Source organism: Patella vulgata, chromosome 7 (assembly GCF_932274485.2).
Source record: "Patella vulgata chromosome 7, xgPatVulg1.2, whole genome shotgun sequence".
NCBI classification, from domain to species: Eukaryota; Metazoa; Mollusca; class Gastropoda; family Patellidae; genus Patella; species Patella vulgata.
Window position 1 is genome coordinate 55,952,065 of NC_065885.2, and position 18,932 is coordinate 55,970,996.

Consider the following 18,932-nt stretch of genomic DNA (forward strand, 5'->3'; position numbering starts at 1 on the left):
TGCTATAAATTTCTTTAATTTTGGTCAGACTGAAACATTGTGTTGGGTTCCTCCTGTGTTTTATTTCGATTAGTAATGGCGCAAGCTCTATGAGATTAGAGATAGGATAAGTTCTATATAATTAATTATAGGATACGTTCTATACGATTAGAGAAAGGATAAGCTCTATAAGATTAGAGATAGGACAAGTTATATATGATTAGTGGTAGGATAAGTTCTATATGATTAGTGGTAGGATAAGTTCTATATGATTAGTGATAGGATAAGTTCTATATATGAATATAACGAGTACAAATTAGCTCTACATACATTTAACCTGAATAAATCTCCAGTAAATCGAAAAAATTTATCTATTAAGAAATCTACATATAAGAAATTTGAATTAAAACTTAAATATTTGTATAAATCACAACAGGGTAACATGCTACATCATATGCGAAAACATAATCCAAAGTGTTTTCATAAATTATTTAAGAGGAATAAATCGAAGATTGGTCATAATATAGAATTAAACGCATTTTATACGCATTTTAAGAATCTCGCCTCTACTCCTGTAGTTAACGATGTCGATAATACTTCTTTTAAAGATATTTTGTTTGACCATGACAACGCTAATATTAATATTAATGAGTCTCTTGATGGACCAATTACTGGTAATGAAATTATGATTTCGATTAAAAATCTAAAATATAATAAAGCCTGTAGTACTGATAATATGCTTAATGAATATTTTATACATTTTAGTTTTAATCTTGTTCCTTGTTTAACTGAATTATTTAACAATATTTTAAACTCTGGGTGTTTTCCATCTAATTGGTGTATTGGCAGAATCACTCCAGTTTTTAAGAAAGGTATTAAGGATGACCCAAATAATTATAGAGGCATAACCATAGTGAGTTGTCTTGGTAAACTGTTCACTTCTGTACTTAATAATAGGCTTTTAAAATTTGACAAACAAAATGAATGTATTACCCCGACACAATTTGGATTCCGCAAGAATCTGTCGACTACTGATGCCATATTTGTATTACAATCTCTCATAAATCGTTACCTCAGAGACAAGAAAAAACTGTACTGTTGCTTCGTCGATTACACAAAAGCTTTTGACCTGGTCAACAGGTGCAACTTATGGTATAAATTAATAAAAAATGGTATTGATGGTAAAATACTAACTGTTATTCGATCTCTCTATGATAAAGTTAAATGTTGTGTAAAACTAAATAATGATGCATCTGATATTTTTGAATGTGCAACTGGTCTTTTTCAAGGTGAAATTTTATCACCGCTTCTATTCTCTATTTATATTAATGATGTTGAAACACACTTTAAAGATTCAAATTGTCCATCAATTCCATTAATGTGGCTAAATTTATTTTCTTTAATGTATGCTGATGACAAAGTCCTTATCTCTGAAACAGCTATTGGTTTACAAACTTTATTAGACTCCTTGCACACATATGCAAACAAATGGAATTTAACGGTAAACACTGCCAAAACGAAAGTTGTTGTCTTCAGAAGCGGGGGTAAGATACCCACGAATCAGGTTTGGCGATATCTTAATTTTAATCTCGAAATTGTAAATGAATTCAATTATCTAGGCCTTTTATTACACTATAATGGTAAATTTTTAAAAACACAAAAACATCTGTCTGAACAGGGTAGGAAAGCATCATTTTCTGTCTTCAAAGTTTGTGATGAAAATTATTTTAATGTTGAAACCAAATTATCTGTATTTGATACGTATGTAAATAGCATTTTATGCTATGGTTCTGAAATCTGGGGGTTCCACAAAGGACAAGATATAGAAAAAATCCATTTATATTTTTGTAAACGGATCTTAAGAGTTCGGCAAACTACAAACAGTTCCATGGTGTATCATGAGCTAGGGAGATATCCTTTATCAATAACACGAAAACTTCGAATTTTCAAATATTTTATAAAATTATGTTCTACCAATAATGTTGTTTTAAAGTGTTGTTTATTTGATATAATTAACAACTCAGATCCATGGATTTTAAATCTTAAAAATGAATTATGTTCTTTGGGATTGGGTTATATGTGGGATAATTATCAAAACTTAACTAAATTGGATTATATTATTTTTAAAAATAGAATATTTGATGTCTTTAAACAACAATGCTATGAATCTATATGTACATCTCCTAAAGGTATGTTATAACAGCATCTCATATCTACCTTCGAACTTCAATATTATCTTTCGAAACCTTTAAATTGTAATTATATCACATATATCTCTAGAATAAGACTATCTGCACATTGTTTACACATCGAATCTGGCCGTTTTAAAAATACACCCCGTCAAGCCAGAGTCTGCAACCTTTGTAAATCAAATGATATTGAAGACGAATACCACCATATTGTAATTTGTCCTGTATTCTCCGATCTTCGTAAAAAATATATAAAGAATTATTATATTCGAAATCCTAGTGTTCATAAATTGACTCAACTGCTAAGTGTTCATAATATTAAAGAATTAATTAATCTTGCATTATTTTTATATTACTGTAATAAAAGAAGAAATAATTTATTGAATGTTGCACATTAAAATTTCTCAAGTCGCCTGCTCCCAATACTATACATATGTTAAAATTGTGTACATAACCTGATTTGTTTACTTATTGTGTAAAATATTTATGTATTTATATTGTATGTGTCTATCTGATGAGTCGTATGACTCAAAGAAATAAAAAAAAAAAAAGAAAAGGATGTATACTGTTTTAGATGGGAAAAATTGTTTCGAAAGATTACACTTATGTCTGCTTGTTTTAATCACTTTTGTTTAAAAATGAGCTTACTTTTTCTACAGTTAAACCCAAATTGTTACACCAATTTAATTGGTTGGTTTGATTAACAAATTGGGTTGTGCTTATTTCTTCTCATTTCGTCTTTCAAAGAAGATTATTTCCTTGCTGTACGCGGTGAATACTGGTGTGTCCTCCCTGTGCCCACTTTTGATTAATCCAATTAGGGTCTAATTAGGATTAGTGGATTAAGTGGATAAATCGATGAAAACCCTTTAAAACCCTAGTAGGCCATATTTAACTAACAATTCAATCTGTGTAATTTGTTCTCATTACGTCTTTCATAATGTCCGCCATGTTTTTAGTATGCGTGTCTTTCATAATAAACCGTTTTCTGACTCTATGCATTAGATAATATAAATCGGTACAATTTTTAAAACTTTTGTCCGCCATGTTTTTTAATGATATCTGTGTCTTTCATAATAAACCGTTTTCGGACTACGCATTAAATAATATAAAACTTTTATCCGCCATGTTTTTTTTAATACGTCGTATGTGTTTCTGGTAATGGACTTTCTAGATAGACGTATGTTCAAGGGGGTCATTCCATTCTTTTTGTTGTTTTTGTTGTACCTTTCAAACATTTACTAATATAGTCGCGCATTGAATTCTACAATGTGATACTAGGAGAGCAGATATCTATGCAATGTCATCAAAAAGCCATTTTGAAGCCATTACTATGATATTTACATTTTCGAATATAGCTCATAATATTTGAATGCGCATAATATAACTGTGGTTGACTCACTTTTCGTTATGGCGACGCCAAATTGCGACGTATTCCACCTTGAAATAACAGCCCAATGAAAAATAAATAAAACAAGTGCGTGTGGATATGAACATTGAATTAAGGCGGTAATTAAGGGATTATTTTATTTGTTAAAACAAATATTAAATTCTCTGGGATTTGACGATCTTGAATTAATATGTTATCTTCGCAATGCTGTGGTGAGACATCGTAGCCTACTTATCATGTTCTACAAGTTCTAAAACCCCATCCATTATCCACGTCACAACATTTTAAACTAAGGGACACAACTCTATCTACATGTATGTACGCGGGGATTGACAGACAGACGGATTGACACTATAATTAGGTATAGCGTTAATGATAATCGAAAAAGTTTACTTTTTAAACGGTTAATAAATGAAATAGCTACTACTATTTGGGGGTCTAACACACTTGACGGTATTTTGAGCTTATCTTTTTCTCCAGCCCTTTAAATCAATCGAAAAGTTTCTTTATTTTTAATACGGTATACTGACTGAAATTGTTAACGCTCAGTACAATGGACGTTATCATAATTAGTCTAAGGCATATATTTTTTTCTGTCTGTCTTCATATGTTTTTTTTTATTTTTTGAAAAAAAATATAAAAAAAAACTCTCGTCACGCCACACAAATCGGTATGTGTGCTTTTGCCAAAACCTCCTTTTCATCACGTCTATTGAAACGACGGTAGTCATATTTATTGACTTTTTTATTTGATATTTGAATATCTCGGTGTCGCTCTCTGTCTGATACTAAAAGCCATGTAGCATAATTCACCACTGAACTCTTACGTTAAACTAACATGTACATATCACTGCTTATGTTGATAAATAATCGCGTCAATTTATTAACCAGGTGCAAACAGGAGCCGGTAGTCCCCAGGTTGTTAGTATTGCTGCACACACACTTCAATGCGAATACGTGTGAATAATGAATCACCTTATAATTGATATTGTAGAAATTTTAAAAATTTGTGAATACGTGCAAATAATAAATAACTCTGCAGTTAATGTTTGAAAAACATACAAAGTTTGCATGGAACAGTTTTAAAGCCGTCATTTAGGAGTCTTGAATCTCTTACAAACTACAATACTGTAAAATGTGAATTTATAAAATTATATGAATCAACACAATCTGGTTAAAACACAGATCCTATTTCGTTTCGTTTTTATAGTTCAAAATTTCGTTTTACTTGTCTTTACAACACTTGGATCTGGAAGACTTGTTATTTAACTCGTGTTCTGCTTGAAATGAGGGGTCAGCCAATCAAATGGTCTGTCGAATCGAGTGTTTGACCTTTTTTGCCCGGAACTGTGGGTAATCCACTAGTAAAATCAATGCTGATTGGTTAATCAAATGTCTGACGTCATAGATCAAAAGTCTGTATTTTGACAACTGACGTGACCTATCGCTATAATTTGTCAGATCTTCGTGTAGTGTAGGCCATCGAAAGTATAAAAATAAACGAAACGAAATATAGAACTGTATTTTAATCAGATTGTGAATCAACAATGATTCAATTGTGTTAATTCTAGGTTCGCACTGTCGTGCGATGCGTTACGATAGCATTGTCTCTGTTGAGTCCACGATCGGATACTTTTCGATACGATCAACACGGTTTCTACGATTGATATCCATATATGATGAGACTTGATAGGATCACCACGATTTCAATCGTAGACCGAATCGTGATAGTGGGGACCTAGCATTAGTATTGATAAACATTTGATGAATTAAAAAAATTCTCAATATTTGGCATCTCCTAGTTCCTATAGACGATATAGAGAAGTCGGTGTCACCTATAAGTAAAAATCTTCTGATCAGATGGAATTCTAACCAGGAGATTATCTACCGTTTTTATTTGGGTTTTGTGTTCTTAAACAAACATTATGCAAGCGCTAAATCTGCCTATTGCAGGTCTTTCTTTAGGCCTGAAATGTTATCTAAATTATTAATTAGACATTTACTAACAAAACAAGACCATAATCGACTCTCGATGGCATCGGATACTCAAGATTTTAACTAGATTAAAACGGTTCGCCATTTAAAAATTTAATTTAAACATGGGAAAGCGAGGCTAAGTCCCGATTATACCAGTGCCCTGGTTACCACTGTGCACGCATCTTGTCGAAACTACAAACAATGATAACTTGAATATTTTCTTTTTTTATCATCTATTTTTGAATTATTATAGCAAGAATGACAAACTCTTTATTAAACTCTTAACTAATGTATCTTTAATTAAATGTTAAATAATTAATTTGAGTACATATTAGTGTGGATCATTAAGCAGCGAACAATGACTATCGACATTTTTAACAAAGATATTTAGAACCTAGTGTCCTCTTAACAATCAAATTCCGGTTCAATAGCGGCGACTTTCTCTTATTTGAGTCAAGGAAGAATTGTTTTGTCTTTGAGAAAGAAAATGCGATTAAATCGGGAGAATGAAGGAGGATATACATCTCGTGGTGTGGCTCGTATTCCTATCAGTAATTGCAGGAGGACCACACCACGCATAAACAATTACACAAGGCTAACCCAAGGACAAGACGACGCACATAATACACATATATTAATTCATACAGTAAACTACAAACGTATATATCAAGCGAGTGAATCCGGGGGCCAGTCATAAACGTCCAATGTGCTATCTACGCAGTCCTTGGCGTGTGGCGATACAAACGTCAGTCAAAATGAAAACTAACTAATAGGCTAAATCTGCCTATTGCAGGTCTTTCTTTAGGCCTGAAAAGTTTTTTAAATTATTAATTAGACATTAATTAACTTATCCAGGCCATGATCAACTCTCGGTGGCATCGGATTTCTCCGAAATTAAATAGATTAGAACGGTTCAGCCATATTTTGATTTAAGCTAAAAATGGAGGAGCGAGACTTAGCTTCGAACAACCAGTACGGTGGTTGAAATTATTGCACACGCCTTGTCAACCTTCAAAGGAGGCTAATATCTTCGCTCGCAATAGAGTAATTTGAATGAAATTTTCAAATTATTCATTTTACATTATCTATCTTCGAATAGCAAGAATGGCTAGTTCTTTATCTAAATCTTACATAATGTCATATCAGTATAAGTCACTATCGGCTATGTGCTACATGAGGTGGGTAACCTGACACAGAGCTCGTGTGGTGTAATTATTTACAGAATATAATATGAAATTATAACCATGCACGTAGAACAAATATTTACAAGGGTTTAAAATATCATAGACATCACTCAATGACGTTGAATAATATGGGAAACATTGTTATAATGACCTAGAAAATCATAAAACTTGACCCTAAAAAACATTTGAATAGAGGTCAGAGATATGAACAGTTTCATGTTTTGGAAATTATCATGTGTATTATTTTGTACACCTGAATGTTGATATGGAACAAGAATGTTAAAAAAACGATTTTCGAATGGTTTAGTGTTTTTGGTAATTTTGGTAATGGTTAAAATTAATTATTTTCGTTAACCTTTTAACTGACATGGTTTAATATTTTAGTTATTTTCACTAGTGTTTTAACTGACATTGTTTAATAATTTAGTTATTTTCGTTAACCTTTTAACTGACATTGTTTAATATTTTAGTTATTTTCGCTAGTCTTTTAACTGACATTGTTTAATAATTTAGTTTTTTTCGTTAACCTTCTAACTGACATTGTTTAATATTTTGGTTATTTTCGCTAGTGTTTTAACTGACTTTGTTTAATATTTTAGTTATATCCGCTAATGTTTTAACCAACATTGTTTAATATTTTAGTTATTTTCAATAGTGTTTTAACTGACATTGTTTAATATTTTAGTTATTTTCGCTAATGTTTTAATCAACATTGTTTATTATTTTCGTTCGTGTTTTAATTAACCTTGTTTTAGTTATTTTCGCGCTAGTGTTTAACATAACAGTGTTTGATGTTTTGGTTAATTTAGCTACTGTTTTAGCGACAAACAAAGACGATTGCGCAACTGACAGCACTGCAGTATAGTCGGGTGTTTTACTCTTCATATCACGCTTCTCAGTCCCGTTGTCATTGATAGTGTTTAAAAATCAAAAGGGAATAACGGGTGTGCCTTGTACAATTCCGTCTTCTCAATAGAATTTATTTTTTAAAAAAATATTTTTGTATACGGCTGTCAAGGTTCTATTTTAAGAGGTCCTGCATCCTGTTTATTTTAATTTGTATCCAATCATTAAAAAGTTCGGCAACTTTAAGTGAATCAGTCGAGCATTGAGTCTTAAGGTAAGATTAAGTATACAACAGTAGCGGTCACACCTGAATGAGTTCGTGGGGGTAGTGTCGGATATCAAGGACATATAGATGATATTATGCTGTTTGGATGTCGCAAGAACTGTATATCCTCTATGTGCCGACAATTTCAATATTTCTTTAATAATCATTAATTTAAAGAAAATGCTTCGGGTGTTGTGTATTAAAGAATACTCAATTGAAATAATATTGTAGTAATTCAAAATAATCATATAAATAATATATGATTTACGGGTTGGGTGGGAGAATGGGGGGGGGGGGTCACTTTAACTCCCTAAATATTTACTCTTGATCAGTTTGCTTATGTGTGGAAAGTGCAGTAATTGTTTACGAAATACTGAGGGGGGGGGGGGGGCTTTTTACCATTGTTTTAAAATACTAGGTATCGTTTACAAAATGACAAGGAGTAGGGTCGCCTGCTAAATGTCCTTGGGGTTTGGTTTTTTTTTAGTTCCCTGCACCCCCCCCCCTCCTACTACTAAAGGCCGCTACGCGCATAAAAATTATTGAAATCAAATTGTAGCATCCGTTAGTCCCATAATGACCTAGTGAGTGTGTTACGCCTCTCTCTCTCTCTCTCTCTCTCGCTCTCTCAAAGGTATTTCTCTGGTCCGGTGATCGCGTTTGGTTTAGTATACAGTCGCTTGTACGCGGGATGTAAACGTATCCGTTTGGTATCTATTTCTTGACAGCACGTTTATATCTCAAAACCTATTTTTTTACTTCCTCCACTAATTCATTATGTTGTTTCACTTCTCGTTATATTGTCATGTCGTAACACTCCGCTAGATAGCTTTATAACTACCCAACCATGTTTATTTAACACTCGTTAGAATAAAGAAATGAAATAGGGCTTCAAGTGTCACCTTTCTGCACGAATGAAAAGGGACATACGTCATGCAGTGTCTTATGAGATACATTATTCCGCGACATTCGAGCTACGGTTTAATTTCGATTGGCAAATATCAGAAAATCTTCATTGTATTGTAATATTTTATTCATTGGAAAAGGTCCAACCTCGTGGGTTATCTCCTGGTCTTCCGGTTTCCTCCCACTGCTAAAGAAAGACCCCTATGCGCAAGCGAATTATTAAAATAAAATTGAACCATGTGTTAGTCCCGAAATCACATAGTTTGTGTCGAGTGGACGTTAAACCCCATTTCTCTCTCTATCTCATTGGAAACGGATTGACGAACAGATAAGACCAATGGTAATACACGGGGCCTTGGGTTTTCGTACCATTAATAGAACTAGGTGCTTTTCCTTGAAAATAACTGTGCCACTGCCACAAAGATACCAGACTGGAAAGTCAGGGGCGGATCCAGGAATTTTTGCAGGAGGGGGTTTGCCAGGTTCCTGTTAAGGAAATCTGTCATCATCGTCTCTAAATTACATAGGCATACAAATTGAGCTTTTTAAAGAGAGAACTCATTTTTGTAATGATGTAGGAACACATTGTGATTTAATTTCATTGATGCAAGGCATTCAATTTTTTTTATGTAGCTGAGCAGGGTGGGGTTTGGACCCCCACCCCCTTCTGGATCCGCCCCTGAAAGTCTCTGTAGGAACTTTCTCGGCATCCAAACGCTTCTGGTTTTAGTTCACACATAGCCACAAATTATTTATAATGATTAAAGTTTTACGGACTTTGGTCGTACAATTTGTCTATAGTGATCAAAGATAATTTCTTTAATTCACATACAACCTCTAAAGTCCATAACTCTTTTCAAAAAGATAATTTCTTGCTGGCTTGAAAGCTCCAGAAAATAAATAATATCTCTATCTAAGTACTAGATGTTTAAGTGTCCTACCTGTTGTGTAAATTATCCATCACATCCAGAGGGTTCGAAAATATTTTTAAATCGAAGTTTCATTTGAAAAGGTTTACGTTAGACGTTTCAAACCATTATGTTGAATTTTTCAAAATTTTTAAATAAGGTGTGTTAAGATGAAATTTGTATCATCAATTAATTGAAATATTCTAAAATAGTACAATTTGTTGACCAGAATAAAGATTGGGACATATTATTCAGTTACAACAAGAGTGGTATTGAACCTTTAATTCACATACAATCACTAAAGTCCATAAGTAATCAGAATCTTCTAAAAAAAATTACCCTAAATTTGAGAGAGAGAGAGAGAGAGAGAGAGAGAGAGAGAGAGAGAGAGAGAAAGAGATATGGATGTTTAACGTCCACTCGACACTAACTAGTTCATTTCGGGACTAACACATGGTTCAATTTTATTTCAATAATTCGCTTGCGCGTAGGAGTCTTTCTTTAGCAGTGGGAGGAAACCGGAGGACTCGGACAAAACCCACGAAGCAGTCATGATAAACTAACTAAGCATTGTTCACATAGGGCATAAATGATTCATAATATAAATTGAAAATGAAAGAAGATCAGACCTCGTAAAATATGAAAAAAAAACAATAATAAAAGAATTCAGAAATGTTTCCAAAATTATGTTAATATATAACGGTATATGGAAGATTTAAGCATAAGGTGTTTTGTATTAATTCAAGTTAAGCCAATATTATGTGAAAATAATGCATACCTTTTATTTACGGTCAATCCATGAAACACTGTCTTTACACTAGGTCTACATTGTACGACTCTGTCAACACACGTCGAAGGAACCCCTTATTAATGCACATGTATATAATATGTGACGTCACATTAACGGGTTAAAGGCCATACTGTTTTGAACTATCATTTGTATTGATTTGAGTGTTCACGTTTATGACCTCTAACGTGCTAATAACATTTTCTTGGTAAGAAGTCCCCGCCTCTTCCTGATCTAATCGTTGTGCTGCTACAATGCCTATGTTTTGCTGTAAGTAGGGTTAGCTTTGCCTACCCAGACGTGCAGTGGTTTATTCAGGCGTAAAATTTCGAATATGGCGACTGTCGGTTCAAATTATAGAAAAATTTCGTGGAAGATGGTGTCTCTTTTATTTTATTATAAGTGTCAACATATTATATCTTAATCTACTGCAGTTCGAAATTATACGAAATCCACACAAATAATCGATGAATTTTAATTTCATGACGAACCAACAGACTCTCTGATAATTTATCCTAATCGTGATTTTTTTCGGTTTTATACGGTCTTGTCAATAAAGTCTACATACCTTCGCATACTATCAAATTACACACACCACCTCATTGAAAAGAAACTCAAAGGACAAGATATTAATAGTAACATATATTAAAATTACGGATGTAATAGTTTTAGAATTTTCTCCGATAGAATATAGTCCAGCAGATGGTAAGTTCGAATTTACTCTATGATAAAACATAATTTCACGCTGTAACATTATAATTGATGTTGGCATCTTATCTGGGAGCTATAAGCTTCAAGGGTGATAGTTTATCATAATTTTGTTGTTCACCTGGATGTCATATGTTAGATATTAAAAGACATTGTCGCATTTATTACGTGAAATTATGAAGCGCAAGTGATCATAAACAGAAGATAATGTACATATTTGGGAATCTGTATTGTATACTTTATTTTTCTAATCCGTGTGTATAGTGTTCTCGATATTGAAATGCATATGCTTTCCTTTCTTCAATTGTTAAAGAAAGTTAAAATCAGTATTTACGTTCCAGTAACTTTCAATAAGCGGTTTTTTTTTACGGTTTATAAATGTAGATGAAATCTCGTGTTGGCGTGTGTCTCTTATATTCACGGTTTACGGTGTTAAATGCCGTGCAGTGTTAAGGAATAGTAAACCACACAGAAATGAAATGAAATAAGGTTTAACGTCCTACTGTTCTGCTCCGATCGGGGCTAATGAAGACGGGCATACGCCATACAGTGTGCTATGAGGGAACTGTCAAGGGATCTTTTACGTGCACGCCAATGTGTACACGGGACCTCTGTTTTTCGTCCCATCCGAACGACTAGACAGCTTTCCTTGTCAGGCTCTCCGTCCTGCACGCCGGATAATCTGGATGAACTTTCTTGGCCAATGCAGGGATCGAACACACGACCTCCAGGCTAGCGAGCCAGCGTCTTACCCATTTAGCCACCGTGACCCCCGGAAGATATGCCAAGGACCATCACATTTATCCATTACTGTCAAGGTCTTTTTTTAGGACCGAGAACCGGGTCCCAAGTGATACTTATCTTGTTGTTCGTGGTCTTCTTTGAGGGTTGGATGGCCGAATGGTTAGCTCGTGTGCGTTGTATCATAAGGTCTGCCAAGACTGCCATCGAGTCAACTGGCATGGTTTCGATTCCCCGGTTGTACGTGACAAGGAGTAGGGTTGCCTGTCCAACCTTGTGTGTTTTCTCCTTGTCCTCCGCCCCCCCCCCCTGCTAAAGACCCCTTACGCGCAAGCGAATTATTGAAATAAAAATTGATACATATGTTAGTCCCGAAATTACCTAGTTTTGTGTCGCGGGGACGTACCCCCCCCCCCCCCCTTGATAGTCGAGACATAGCCTCAAATAGTCTTAAACTAATTTGAATGAAATTTTCAATGCATTCATTTTGCATTATCTATTTCTGAACTATTATAACAAAACTGCTGATTTCTTATTTAAATCTTACATAATGCTTCTTATATAGGGTGGGGTACAGATATGGCGGCTGATAGTAGCCATGTAAAATAACTAGACTGCACGTCATCACTACACACGACAAAAAAAAAAAAAAGAAAATACGTAAAATAATTCATTATTTTTAAATGAAATGGGGTTTTATGGAAGCGTATCGCTGCTAATATTAAATGCTCTGCTACAATGTCTTTTCCATTGATTATATGTAAAAAGTACAATGTACAAAGTCGTAATACCGGTAATGATAAAGTCAAAATACCTCTAAAGCAAGAGTTAAATGTAAAACGTCAAATGTTAAGTGTCAAATGAAAAATGTTTTGTGAGAAAATTCTTTCTACATTTTACATTTCTCTCATTACATTTTACATTTGCGCTCTGCCACATCCCATTTGTCCTTCATAGCATCCTTCGCACAGCATCAATTTTCATATGCAAATGAAGGATATCACCTGCGTTCTGGATGGCGTTCTGGATTAGCCAATGAAACTATCTGTTGCGGCGACGCCTTGGCTTGCGATGCATGGAACTGTGGGTAAACCACTAGAAACGGGAACGCTGATTAATTAATCAATATCTGGCGTCATAGGGTCAAAAGCCGTTCGTACGACCTCTGACGCGACCTTTTACAGATCTTCATGTGTAGGCCATCGAAAGTATAAAAAATTACGAAATGAAATATGGATCTGTATTTTAATCGAATTGATCAACTATGACACTAATAAAGTTTAAGTTTCCAAGCCTTTTATCCCAGAAGTTTTTCTTGAAGCAACTTAAAGATACATTATGGGAGATAAGATAAAGAGATGGCAGTTTTCGCTATAATAGTTAAAAACTAGATAGTGTAAAGGTAATTTGCTGAAAATTTCAGTCAAATTGATCCACTATGAGCCGAGAACGAAGCGGGTGAAATTTTCGCATAGTCTCGGTCATCATTACTAAAATCATTAATATAAACAGCATAGTCTCGATTATCCACTGTTTTGATGGCCGTTAAGCGGCATATAGGAATCTAATCCAGCCAACATCGAAGGCTAGCCTTGACATCGAGAGTTTATTATGGTCTGGATAAGTTAATTAATGTCTAATTGATAATTTAGATAACATTTCAGGCCTAAAGAAAGATCTGTAATAAGCAGATTTTGCTCTTGCATAATGCATGTTTAAGAAGCCAACATTGTTTATAATTGTTATGTTTACTGTAGGGGCAGGACAGTCATGGGCATATTTGGGAGTGAATAGCCACTGTAATATAGATGGGTGTCCTGGTAATAATCCAGGTACAATCAGGACTTAGGAAATAAGTTCCTATACTGGACTGGTCCGCAGTAGCGTTTTGTATTAATTCGGTTGTTTTCGTCTGTAATAGAACAATCCCATTGATGAAGATAGTATAGTAGTTTAGTCTGTCCTCGTTGGTGGTTGCGAAGTGTGCCCATAACAGCTCAAGCTTCCCTGGCCGTGGTGCATTTAAGTCAGACATATATTATGCAGTTTTTAAATATGTTTCCAGTTCATTTATTTTATTATATTTATGTAATTTTATAACACAATAATTCTCCGATATGCATACAAAATGCAGCATATTAACATTTTACATACATTGTACAAATTTTAGTCAAGTTTCCAGTGCATTTATTTTATAATATTTATCTACTTTTAAAAACACAATAATCAGCTATGCATGCAAGTTACAATATATCAACATTTTACATGCAATTTACATCTTTTAAAGGGACAATAACACTCTTGCTGACTTGAACGCTCCAGAAAATAAATAATATCTCTATCTATGTACTAGATGTTTAAGTGTCCTACCTGTTGTGTAAATTATCCATTACATCCTATTTTACTTGTCCAGAGGGTTCGAAAATATTTTTAAATCGAAGTTTCACTTGAAAAGGTTTACGTTAGACGTTTAAAACCATTATGTTGAATTTTTCAAAATTTTTAAATAAGGTGTGTTAAGATGAAATTAGTATCATCAATTAATTGAAATATTCTAAAATAGTACAATTTGTTGACCAGAATAAAGATTGGGACATATTATTCACACCGGTTGTGGGGCTGTTATAAATTGGTTTTAATCTTTATTATCTAATTCTTTATTCGGTTACTTTGAGGCAATATGCCTACAGTATCAAAAACATACATGCTATTTGTACAAACAATATAATTTACAAAATAATTCGATATAAATTAATATGTATATATAATTATCTTTATGCAGAGCATTATCAAAGAGCACTATGGTTGCAGGATTTCTGATCTTAGTTCCATCGCCTTACATATATAAATGGACAGAGAACGAACTATGCTTGAGTCTTGACATTTAAACAATTTGATAGCGTTTTCTTCGGTAGGGTGTTTTGTTAGCCATGTGGGTAGGAAATTGGCTCTAAGATCTTTAAGTATAGGACAGAATAATATAAAATGTAGTTCGTTTCCTAATTGTTTCCTGTTACAAATTGAACATATTCGCTCCTCTCTAGTAACATTATGATGGCGGCCTTGTTCAATCTCTAGATGGTGAGTTGAGCACCTTAAATTAGCAAGACAAAAACGAAGTTTATGAGATAGTGAACTAGATAAATACGATTCAGAATACATACTAGATTTGATCTTGTGGTAGAATTCACAGCGAGGGGATTGGGATATATAAGTTTGCCAGTTTTGGAAATTTATATCTCTAATCCGTTGCCTAAAGCATGTCAGAAACTGTTTAACGTCCCCTACACCCTGCTGCATCCACACATGACCAAAACCAGAACTAAATAGTATAACACGTACAGATGAGCACCAATTTAACCTACCATGCAAATCGTGTTCGTATAGCATCCGGTAACATAATTTTGGCAATCTATTGTCGCTCATACTTTGAATAGTAAGAAAATATTTGATAGGTTTAATGACATAATTTACATATAACTCTAGTCTACCACATTCTGCTCTTGCAATGGCGTTTGTAGTTTTCATTCCTGTACACAAGAGCCATTTGCAGAATTTGTTTTGCACATTTTCTATATCAGGTTTAAGTTCAGTTCCCCATATTTCTGCACCATAATATAATATTGGACCAACCATAGAATCGAACAGTTTAAACGCAATTTTAACATTACGTTGACCAAGTTTAGATATACATAATTTTATACAATTTAATGCCTTGGTTGCTTGCAGAGATAGGGTTTTACAACAAAGATTCCACTTGAGTCTATTTGAAAATATAATACCCAAATATTTGTAATGGCTGACAACATCAATAAGGTTACCTTGGTAGTACCATTTTTCATGTTTTGACAAAATACCCCCGTTCTTAAAAACTACAACTTGAGATTTAACTAAGTTTACTTTCATGTTCCATTTCGAACAATATGTATCAAGTATATCAAGTCTGTTCTGAAGTCCACCTATGGTATCTGCAACCAGTGAGATATCATCTGCGAAAAGCAGGATAAATACATCTTCGACACATTGGTTTATAAATATGCCAGATCTACAGTCAGATCTCAACATGAGTGCAAGCTCGTTTATATAAATTCCAAATAACCAGGGACTGAGTATGCATCCCTGTTTCACCCCACTGAAGCATTCAAACTCTTCAGAACAGGTTCCACCAGCTCTTACTTTTGAAATTGTACATTTATACATATTATATAACAAATTATACATTCGTCCGTGCATGCCATTTTTGATAAGTAAGTAAAACAGTTTTGATCTTTGGATTAAATCAAAGGCAGTAGAGAAATCGATGAAGCAGCAATATAGGACTCCATTTTTGGATTTAGATAAATATTTCTGAACAATAGAATTAAGAACAAACATATTATCAACAGTGGAGTAGCCACGACGAAAACCAGCTTGTTCTTCAACAAGTAATTGGTTTTCATCAGACCATTCAACCAGCCTTTTGTTTAGAATAGAACACAATATCTTCGATACTATATCAATTAAGGAGATTCCACGATAATTTTCGGGGGTGTCCCGGTTACCTTTTTATGTATGGGGTGGATAATGCTTGTCGGCCAGGACGTTGGAAATGTTCCACTGTTAAATATGCTATTGAAAAGCTTGTATAGTACTGGTAACAGTTGACCAGAGGCATATTTATAGAATTCTGGTGGTATCAGGTCCTCGCCGGCCGCTTTACCACCTTTCAGTTTTGATATTGCGCAAGATATTTCGTGATGTGTAATATCACGGTTAAGTTTGTCACAAAAAGTTATATCGGTTTCATAATCTGCGCTATTGACATCATCAGATACATGGTCATTAAACAGTTCATCACTTTGTTCTACAATGGGATTTAATAAATTATTAAAGTGATTGTACCATTCGTCGATGTTAATATCGGGTTTATGTTCACAAGACTTATTTAGGAGATATTTTACATTCGACCAAAATTTAACCGAATCTTTTTCGTCGCATAGTTCGTCTAACACTGACTTGTGATAGAGGTCTTTTTTCGTTGCACACTCTTGCTGGAATGATAATTTAGATTCGAGATATTTATCGAGGTCATACTGATTATTTGTGATGCGGAATAAATTCAATCTATCACATTTTGTTTTCTTGAGGCTAATAAGGCTGGTATCAAACCATGGTGGCTGTTTACGATGGTCCGGCTCTTTTCCAATCCGCATTTGCGACTTATCACCGACAGACAATAGTGCTTCATTTAGATGTTTGACCGAGGTTTCCATGTCTGTATCGAGTTTCTGGAGTACGTCATCTAGGTTATGTATGAACTCTGCACTATTAATGTTTGATATAAATTGGTCAGCAAAACTTGGTTTCCATTTATTCTATGTGACTATGTGACGATGAATTTGTTGTGGTTGGTTTAACATTCGGACACAATTTTAGCTCACAGAACACTGGGAAATGTTTTGATAGGTCTGTTTCAAGAACGGAAAACGTACTTATATTAGGGAACAGATTAGGACTAACAATAACATAATCGATAGTGATTGCAAAACCTGGGGATACATATGTGAAGTTACCTCGAGTATCGGGAGTTATTCGACCGTTTAGAATTATCACATTGTTTTCACAGCACAAATCCAACAGTTGTTTTCCGAAATTATTAATTTGCATATCACAATTGTGCCGTGTTGGTATCTTTTCTGTCGGAATGTGGTTTATGCGCATGATGTCATAACAAGCCTCCAAACTAGGAATGTGAGCACCGTTATCGTTTTCGACGAAGTCAACTCCCGTTCCTGTTCTGGCATTCATGTCCCCCATTATGACAACATCTGTATCTTCATAGATTTGTTTAATAGAAAATAATGCTGATTCTATTGTGGTAATATTGCAATTGATATCTTTATCATCATAAAAGATGGAGTTGTCGGGTGGGACATAAACGCAACCTAAAATTAGATTTCTGGACAGTCCGAGTTTTTTTGTGTTGATGTGCAGCCATACCATTTCTTCAAAATCGTCGCGAACCAGAATTCTTTTTGTATAGATGGACAGGGCATCCTTAACGAGCACGAGTACGCCCCCAGAAGATTTACGAGAGCCACATATTCTCATACTGTCATATGCGTGGTATCCGGGGAACGTTTGTGAAAATTCTGTATTGGTTTTTTGAAAAGTTTCCACAAAACTAACTATATCATATTGTTCTATTATGGAGCATAAATCCTCATATTTCGAAAGTTTATATAATAGTCCTTCAATATTCCAAGAAACAATATTAAGAGTACCTTTGTGGTCGGGTGGTGGCTTTTTGTTGCTTGGTTGCTATTGGTTGAGTTGAATTATTTGTTTCGTTTCAAGGTCGAAAGTAAACACATTTCTATTAATAATTAGTTTATCAGATTTCAGTGACACAGTGTTATCACTATTTCGTTTGGCTTCTTTTAGATGCGGTATTAACCCTTTGCGAATTGATCTCACTCTATTAGTGAAATCTTCAGAAACACTCACACTTGATTCTTTGAGCAGTTGTCTGGCTTTAGTTAGGATTATGTCTCTTGTTTTGAGTCTGCGAAATAAAACTTTAATCGGACGCGGTCGACTGGAGTTTTGATTTCTTTTTCCGACTCGATGCACACGGTCAATGGAAACTGAACTGTCATCTTCTGCACCATCTACACCTAATTTCTCTGACAAAAACTTTCTTATTAAGATTTCACAATCACCCCAAGTTTCTCTTGACCCTTCTTTGATTTCATCGAACCCATAAAATATTAAATTTTTCTGTCTCATTTGATTTTCATTTACATCGACTTTGCTCATGAATGAGTCAGTGTCCGATTTAATTTGACTTACTTCATTTCTCAGTGTCATAACTTCGTCTTTAATATTTAGTTCCCTCACTTCCCCTCTGAGACTAGCGATCTCTTCTTTTAAATCTAGAACAATTTGAGTAAGGTCTTTAATACTATCTCCGCTATTCTTTAAAACTAACTCACCAGTCGTTGAGATCTGGGCTTGTCTTGTAGATGGACCTGGGTTTGATTCAATGTCGCCGGCCATTAACATCAGTAGATT

The 18,932-nt window shown here is 34.3% G+C and overlaps 2 protein-coding genes across 4 annotated transcripts in view; one reads left to right on the forward strand and one right to left on the reverse strand.

The window, feature by feature from the left end:
* LOC126826792 (uncharacterized) overlaps positions 1 to 10,579 on the reverse strand; it is a 30,785-nt gene extending 20,206 nt beyond the window's left edge. The window contains exon 1 of one of the 2 annotated variants that reach the window (XM_050555869.2): positions 10,422 to 10,579. The gene's annotated coding sequence lies outside the window, so the exon portion shown is untranslated. The remainder of the gene's footprint in view (positions 1 to 10,421) is intronic. The other variant, XM_050555870.2, reaches the window with a different exon arrangement.
* A 448-nt stretch (positions 10,580 to 11,027) lies between these two features.
* The window catches only part of LOC126826797 (uncharacterized), a 52,485-nt gene continuing 44,580 nt past the window's right edge, over positions 11,028 to 18,932 (forward strand). For both annotated transcript variants that reach the window (XM_050555879.1, XM_050555880.1), the window contains exon 1: positions 11,028 to 11,135. The gene's annotated coding sequence lies outside the window, so the exon portion shown is untranslated. The remainder of the gene's footprint in view (positions 11,136 to 18,932) is intronic.